Below are 8,697 nucleotides of genomic sequence, written 5' to 3' on the forward strand. Positions count from 1 at the left end.
GGGAGAGAGCATCAGCTAAATAGTTCATTCTTCCAGGGGTATAGATGATTTTTGCATCGTATTTGCTGATTTCGCCTATCCATCTTGTTCTTCTCCTTTCAGGTATTCTTTCTGTTTTAAGATTAGTGAGAGGTTGGTGGTCAGTAACAATAGTGAAGGTATTGCCCATCAGGATGTGGTTGAATGTGGCGAGAGCATCAATCACAGCAAGGGCTTCCTTGTCTGTTGTTCCATAGTTCATGTGTGAGTTAATGAACTTCCAGCTGTGTAATGCCGCCGGTCTTGCCATTTCATAGGAGGCCCCTTACCCAACCCATGCTCCAACTCGAACATCCGATGCATCAGTAATTAGCCATATCGGTTTCGGTTCACTATAGTTGATAGGTCGAATAATGTTGGCGTTTTTAATCAACTACTTGATGTTGGTAAAGGCCTGGTCATGAGTGTGGGTTCAGGCAAATTCTGCATTGCCGGTAAGGTCTCTGAGCGGCGCTGTTACAGTGGGGTAGTGTGGCGGGAACTGGGAAATATAGTTGACTAGTCCTAGGAATCACTTGAGTTCTTTTTGATTCTGGGGTGTCGTCAATTCCGTTAAACAGGATATTTTTCCAGGGGCTGCATGTGAACTTCCGGGTTCATCATCTATAACCAGTCGTAGGATATCGAGTTTATCGGCAAACAGGATTGATTTGTTTCTGCTAGCGTAGAATTTAGCTTCCTAAGTTTGGTACAAACCAAACCTATATGGTAGGCATGTTCTATTTTGGTGTTCGAGAAGATGAGAATATCATCAATGTAGACTCAAACAAAATGGTGGAGGTATTCACCTAGGAGGTTTTCCATAATTCGCATAAAGGTGGCGGGCACATTCATATCACCTTGCAACATAACTCGGCTAATAAAACTTCTGAAAGGTGTTTCAAAGCTGTTGTAGCCTTCGCTTTCTGGATCTAACCTTGTTTGGAAGTAGGCATCGCTTAGATCAATCTTGCTTCGGAATCTAGCTCGCCCAACTGCATTTAGGATCTGGGTTGGGTTTGGGATAGCGGAGCTGTCCATAACCGTGTTTTCATTCCGTAGCTTGAGGTCAACCACGGGGCGGATTCTTTTGCCATCTACTTTGGATTGAACAAACATAGGAGCGGGACCTGGGTCTTCTGCCCGATAGATGACTCCTCTTCTTTGTTGTTGGTTGATTTAATCACAAACTGGACTTTTGTATACGTCAGGAATAGAGTAGGTGGGTTGGTTCTTGAGATTAGAGGGGTCTCGGAGGCGAATGTGGTGATTCACCTCTCTCATAGGTGGTAGTTCTTCGGGTATTTGATCAGGAAAAACATCAGAGTATTCATCCAATAGTCGTTGGGCAGTTGATTTACACACTGCGGCTCGGTACCCTCCGCTGGTTGGCTTGCATGAGACTCTGACCTTCTGATCTGGGAAATCGATGGTTGATTCCCCACACCTGATTATAGCTTTGTGGCTGTTCAGGAATGGCATACCTATTAGGGTATCGTATTTGGCTAAATTTCCAACCACCATTTCCTGCGGGGGTAGGACTACAGAACCAAGTCGAATAGTCGCACTACAGGTTTTATGGCTTGTGGATCGTGATCCCTTTACTGCCATATTGACTGGTCTGGGTTGGTTAATGTCTCGAGTTTGGAGTCCCTGGACAGAGACAAAGGCATTACTGATCATATCTCTTCCGATTGCGCCCATGTCGAATAGGACTCGAGCCTTTTTGACATTTATCAGGATAGTACCCTCTAGGGTGCTGTGTGCTTTGAGTGTAGCTGGAGGTCGAACAGCGTCGTATTCCACATCGATATATCCGACATGGATCTCTTCATATTTGCTGAATTGGGTATGATGGCATTCAACATTGTTGGCCGATGCCTCTTGCTTAATCGACTTTCTTTTGGCTTTCTTCGTAGGGCAATTCTTTGCCATGTGTCCTGTTTTTCGACATTCAAAACATTCCCCTTTCTGCCGTCTCGATTCTTTGGAGGATTTTGTTTTCTTCTTGAAAACTCGTGGTGTATCGTCTTCAGAGTTGCTGGAGGCTTTGTGCCGTGGTTGGCTATTCCTATTAGAGGATGTCTGTATTTTGTAGGCCTTGGTCTCATGGAGAATGGCGTCCTTTTGTTCTGCTCTTGCAATTATTACTGCAATATCGTGGCCGGCTGCCACGAGTGGTTCTGCTTCTCGCCGGAGGGTAGGGTGAATAGTGTCGCAGAACCGTCACTTCAGGATGTATTTGGAGATACATAATGTCTCCATTCAGTCCTTATACATCATCGGGTCCGCAGCCACATCGGTGATTCGCTTGACCTGCATTCCGTTAACTTGCTGGAGCTGGTTGAATTTGTAGTATAGGAGGTCGTTGGTTATAGAGGATTGGAATCATCCTTTCAGGTAATTGAGAACTGTAGTTCCTGTTGATCTTACATTCCTACCGTATTCCTTATAGCATTGGTGGTATGCATCAGTTGCCTTTCCCTCACAGAATGATCCAATGTATAGTCCGGTTCTAGAGTCTTCCACATCTTTCCCTTGCAGGAGAAGATAGTGTGTGAGTTCCATCGCCCATTGGTCAAAAGCTTCAGGTTTGAGGTCTTTTCCTTCTCCTGAGAACTTCGCTGGGAGGTGGAGTTTAAACTTAGGGGGTTCAAATGCTGCGGGCTCCTCCTCCTCTTCCGCCCTAGCCCGAGATTTTCCTCCTCCTCCAGAAGGCCCTCCTCCTGTGCTAGCCATATCTGATTGGTTACTGGATTCAGGGTCGATCGGAGGTTCAAATAAAGCCTTCTTTGCTGGAGTAGAAGTGAATTCCCCTGGAGGTTGTGTGTCTTCCGTGTTTGCAGGATCGCCTGGCTCTTTAGCAGAGCGTGGAGGCTGTTTCTTTCTTGTAAGGTCTTGCTGTGGGATTTGCTTCCCACTCCTGGTGGTCAAAGACTCTATCTTGGGTTTCAGATGAAGCCGAATGTGCTGTGATTCTGCCACTTCTCTCCGCTAGCATTCTGGTGGATATCGCTAGGTTGATTAGGCCTAAATCTGGGGACAGGTTCTTAACCACTTGCTGAGGTTAAAAAAATGTAACATGTTCGTAGGGTGCTAATCACGTTATCGGTAATAGATACGACAGTTGACAGGTGGCCTGCTCTTCCAGAGAGGTCGCGAGAGCTGAGAACTAAAGGAGGCTTCGAGGGTGTACTGGGGAACAAAGAAGTAACCGTTGAAGCAAGTAGATTGTAATACTGTCTGTCGAAGTCTGCCTTTTCTATCGTAGAAACAGGCGGTCTTTAAATACACAAATCTGTTCATGTCTAGCATGAAGGAAACTTATCAAAGGTATCAATTGATACACTTTGGTGAAACTAATTAAGTATCAAAGCGATACTTAAAACAAAACACAAAACAAAACCAAGTATTAAACGATACTTAAAACAAACCAAGTATCAAAGCGATACTTAAACCAAACCATAAAACAAAACCAAGTATCAAACGATACTTAAAACAAAACATAAAACAAAACCAATAACTGAGTACCCGTACTGGTTACACATACGAAATGGATGGCAAAGAATTTGAAGATTTCGCAAGGTAGCTCCACCCTCTGGCATTCTTTTTAGGCAGTTATGGTTCGTTCCTTATTTACCTGGTAGAGTTCAATTGTTTACAGAAATTGTAGAACTACTTTCACATGTCGGGCTATTATATATATTCAGAGTCTTATTCGATATTGCTGTCCGCACTATGGTGCACTTTGTTGTAGATTTTGGTAATAACATATTCTCCAATGGTTATTCTGTGAACATATAACTGTTAGGATATACAAGCAATGTTCACCATAGCGAGTGCTGGTATATACTAGTCCATTGGATATGTCGTAGAGGGTGGAATCTCCAGGTTGGGAGCTAGCTCTACCTTTGAAATAGATATAGTTATGGCGGAATCTTACAATCATCTGGCTTCAGAAGGTAGAGGTTAATTCCTCCATAGTTAATCTGCCATCTCACTAATCTACAATAAGGGATCCTCTGGTTCACGCGATAGAGTCCTCTTCTTCTTCAAATGGTCTTATTCAGCTGTTGGAGATGTTCATGAATGGTGGGTGGTATGACAGAGATAATAGCTACTTTATTATTGTATACTCACAAGGGGTCACTTAATAGTAGTCATGAGTCTATTATAAGAGGTGATGATAGGGGCACTGGTTATAGAGAGTGCAGGGAAGGAGCTGCTGCCAAGTAGGATACTGCTTCTTCAAGTTGTTCAAGACCTGAATATTATCTAGGTGGGAAATAAAGAGCAAGAAGGGGTGGGACTGATCCGCCATCAGCTTGGTCTATTATCTGTTATTCTTCTTCCTCTGCAGCAATGTTGAAGCTGCTGCTTTTGGAATATCCAAAAGAGGTATAGTATGTTCATTGGTATTTGTGACTAAATTTATTTTTAGTCTGGTAATAGGGACAGGTATCGACGTAGCGGTAGGACCCATGGAGTTTGCCTTGTTGAAGCTCATAAGAAGATGTACTGCGGAGGGTGTCTTCATCTTTCTATTCGTCATCAATATTGTTTTCTTGTTCTATTCTAGCGGCACTATACTGTGGTGTCCATAAAGTCTTTATACCCTGGCGGTACAACTACATAACCACATTACCTCTCTATGGAAAATTGAAAAAAAAGTTCCAACAACTCAATTAAGAAAAGTATATGAATAGAACTAATAAGCCTTAAGAAAATATTATTACCACTTTGTATGACTACCATCTGCATCTAGTACAGCCTGTATTCTCTCTGTCATCCTATCTATCCACCGATTCAACTTCTCTTGAGAAATTAAATCCCATTCCTCCTTTGCTGCCTGAAACAATTCAGCAGAACTGTGAGGCCTCCTATCCAACCTGGAGAATCGATTTCTGAGTGCTCTTTTGAGCGGAGCCCAAGTGCACGCAATAGGATTGAGATCTGATGAGTTGGATGGCCATGGCAATTTTTGATAACCACAGTCTGGCTGCAATTTTCTGTTTTCCTCGCCACCATGCCAGGAGGCATTGTCTGCTGCTAGGTAGATGTTGTCAGATGGTCAATCCAGATCTTCTATAAAAGAGATAAGGTATGGCTGGTGGATTTCAGTTATATATTAGTGGAAATTGAGGCCAAGTCTGTCTCATTTACTGGTCTTTTCTTCCTCCCCCCTCTTCCTCAAAAGAATTAACTCAGTCCCGCCACCCTTCATGATTGCAGCATGGACCCCAATACTAGTCTTCCCCGACTTAAAGCTAGGCTTCAAGTTTTTTTCTTCCAGCTATTCACCAGGTCTAACTCTGACCTTCCTGCCAGTAGGATTTAGATCATAGATAATGTTGACTTCATCCAGGAAAACAACCCAATTTCATGCACACCTCCAATTCCTCCTTCTCCTAGCAAACTCCTTTCTCTTCTCCTTCTGTTCTTTCCTCCAAAAAGGTTTTTTTCTAGGTATCAGCAGCTTAAAACCAGCTTCTGCTATGATCTTATCCACAGAGGTCTTTCCCAGACCAATATTTGCTTTTTTGGTAATGTCCCATAATGCTTAATGAGGCTCGGCATCAATAATGCACACAACTAGCTTTCTTTTTTTAGGGGTAATTGTTGTTAGTCTCCAAGATCTGGATGCATTATGGGTATTTCCATCTCTTGATTCAGCTCTTTTCACTACTGATTGAACAATTGCCTTAGAGATACCCATAACCTTAGAAATTTTATCGTACCACATATCAGTATGGTTCTACAGGGCATAGATTTTCAGATTTCGGTCTTCTCTAGCTCTTCGGGTATGTGGGGGGGTTATGGTATAGGCAGTTGTTGTGGGAATGGAGTACAGCACTGTTGTCACACCGGGGTATGAAGACCTTGTGGACACGATTGTACATGGTATAAGAGACAGGAGCACAGTGAGAGGCAGTACTCGGAGTTGCCAACATTAGTTCTGATTCATATGAGGTGTCATCAGGGCAGTCCTGGCTTTGTCTTATGTAGTCCTTAACAAGAGGGTAGTCTGAGAGTGCTCGATTTTCATAAGCATGCGGGAGGGTGTCAGCTAAATAGTTGGTTCTTTCAGTTGTGTAGATGATTTTTGAATTGTATTTGGTGATTTCTTCTATCTGTCATATACTTCTCCGGCCAGAGACGTTTTTGTTCTTCACTGTAGTGAGTAGCTAGTGGTGGGTAATAATGGTGAAAGTATTTCCCAATAAGATGTGGTTGAAAGTGGCAAAAGTATAGATCACTGCAAGGACTTTGTTTTCTGTAGTCCCATAGTTCATCTGTGAATTAGTGAACTTCCTGCTGTACAATTCTGTGAGTCATACCATTTCATATGACACTCTTGACCAACCCATGCTTCAACTCTCTGATCTGATGCATCAATAATCAACCAGATAGGTTCTGGTTTGTTGTAGTCCATAGGCCGTACAACCTTGGCATTCTGGATTAATTGTTTATTGTTGGTATAGGGGTAGTCATGAGTATGAGTTTAAAGCAATTGTACAATTCTGGAAAGATAAGTTAGTGGTGCAGTCACAGTGCCGTAGTGTTATTGAAACTGCAAGATGTAATTATTAAGTACAAGGAATTCCATCAGTTTCCTTCTGTTCACAGAATATTGTCAATTCAGTTAAATGAGATATCATAACAGAGGCAGCATGTATTCACTCATTGTGTATTCCATGTTCCCAGATATCATGTTGGTTGGCAAGCAGGATTGATTTGTTTTGGCTAATGTAGATTTTAGCTTCCCTTAGATTGGTACATACTAACCCTATATGTTACACAAGTTCCGTTTCATAGTTTGCGAAAATTAGCACATCATAGATGTATACCAATACAAAAGGCGTGATGTATTCGCTTAACAACTTTTTCGTAGTTCCCATGAAGTGGGCGGGCACATTCATGTTACCTTGTAATGTGACGTGTCTATTAAAACTTCCTGAAACTGTTTTGAGACTCTTATAGCATTCGTTTCCTATGTCCAACCTTGTCTAGAAATAGACATCTCTTGAGTCAATCTTGCTTTGGAATTAAGCGTGTCTTACTACGTTCAGTATCTGCATTTGATTTGTGATAGCAGAAATGTTCATAGAAGTGTTTTGATTTCACAGTTTGGGGTCAACCAGGGGGCAGATTCTTTTGCCCTCTGCTTTGGGTTGGATAAATATTGGTGCGGCAACTGGTGCTTCTGTTCGGTAGATGACTGCTCTTCTTTGTTGCTAGTTTATTCAGGTTCATAGTTGGCTTTTGTATGTATCAGTGATAGAGTAGGTTGATAGATTCTTTAGATTAGAGGGGTCCTGGAGGCAGATATTGTGCTTCACTTCGCTTGTAGGTGGTAGTTCTTTGGGGATCAGGTCAGGGAAAACATCAGAGTATTTACACAATAGGTATTAGGTAGTTGCTTTCCAGACTGTGGCTCACTATTCTCCGCTTCTTAGTTTCTCTTATAGTTTGATCTTCTGATCAGGGTAGTCGATAGTAGATTCTCCCTATCTGCTTATACCCTGGTAGCAGTTTAGAAGTGGGATTACCATCAGGTCATCATATTTAGCTAGGTTTCCTACCAGCAACCCAAGGTAGGGTAAGGTAGTTGAAGCAAGCTAGATAGTTACGCTACAAGTCATGTGGCTTTTGGATTGTAATCCTTGCAATGCCCTGTTGACTGGTTTGGGCTGGTTCAGATTTCACAGGGAGAATCCATGGATGGAGACAATGGCGTTACTGATCATGTCTCTGCCAATTGTACCAGTGTCGAACAAGACTTGGGCCTTTTGTCCATCATTTACAATAATACCTTCAAGGCCTATGTGGGGTTGAAAGGTAGCAGGTAGTGGAACACAGTTGCATTCCATATCAAGATATCCAATATGGATTTCCTCATGATCACTCAATTGTCTGTTGTCACTATTGCTTTCTATGTTATTGGCAGATACTTCTTGATTGACTGCTTTTCCTTTTCCTTTCTTGGTAGGTCAATTCTTTGACATGTGTTTGGTCTTTACAGGTTCAAAACATTCACCCTTCTGGCATCTCGATTCCTTGGTGGACTTTGTTTTCTTCTTGAAAACTTCAGTTGATTCTTCCTCACAGTTGTTGGAGGGCCTGTGTGGAGATTGTCCAATACTGTAGGAGGATAATTGAGCTTTGCATTCCTTGGCTTCGTCGAGTATCACATCGTGTCATTCAATCCCTTTTGATTATTCTTTAAAGGTTATTGTCCTCTTCTTCAAGTAGTTCTACATATGGTATGAGAGTAGGGTATATGGCGTTATTCAATAGTCGCTACAGGATATAACTAGCTATACTTGTAGTATTTATTCAGTCCCAATACATCAAGAGATCTGTAACTACATGGTGTTTCTTGTGATGTAGATTCTATTTACTTGCTGAAGGTTATTGAATTTCCTGTTCAATAGCTTATTTGTAATGGAAGACAGGAAATGATCTCAGAGATATTCGAGTACTGTTGTTACTCTTGTTTGAATTCTTAGAGCAGCTCGGTACACTAACCATGGCTGGACACCCGATATGAAGATGTGTCTTCTTGAAATCTGGTTACTGCTGGCTAACTTCATCATGTACCTTTGGTATACGGGGGCTGAGGTGACCGGATCCTTTACCTACTTGGAGTGTGTTTCGAGCTACCGCGAATTAGAGATC

The sequence above is a fragment of the Tuber melanosporum genome, assembly GCF_000151645.1.
Source record: "Tuber melanosporum whole genome shotgun sequence assembly, scaffold_115, strain Mel28".
Lineage (NCBI taxonomy): Eukaryota > Fungi > Ascomycota > Pezizomycetes > Pezizales > Tuberaceae > Tuber > Tuber melanosporum.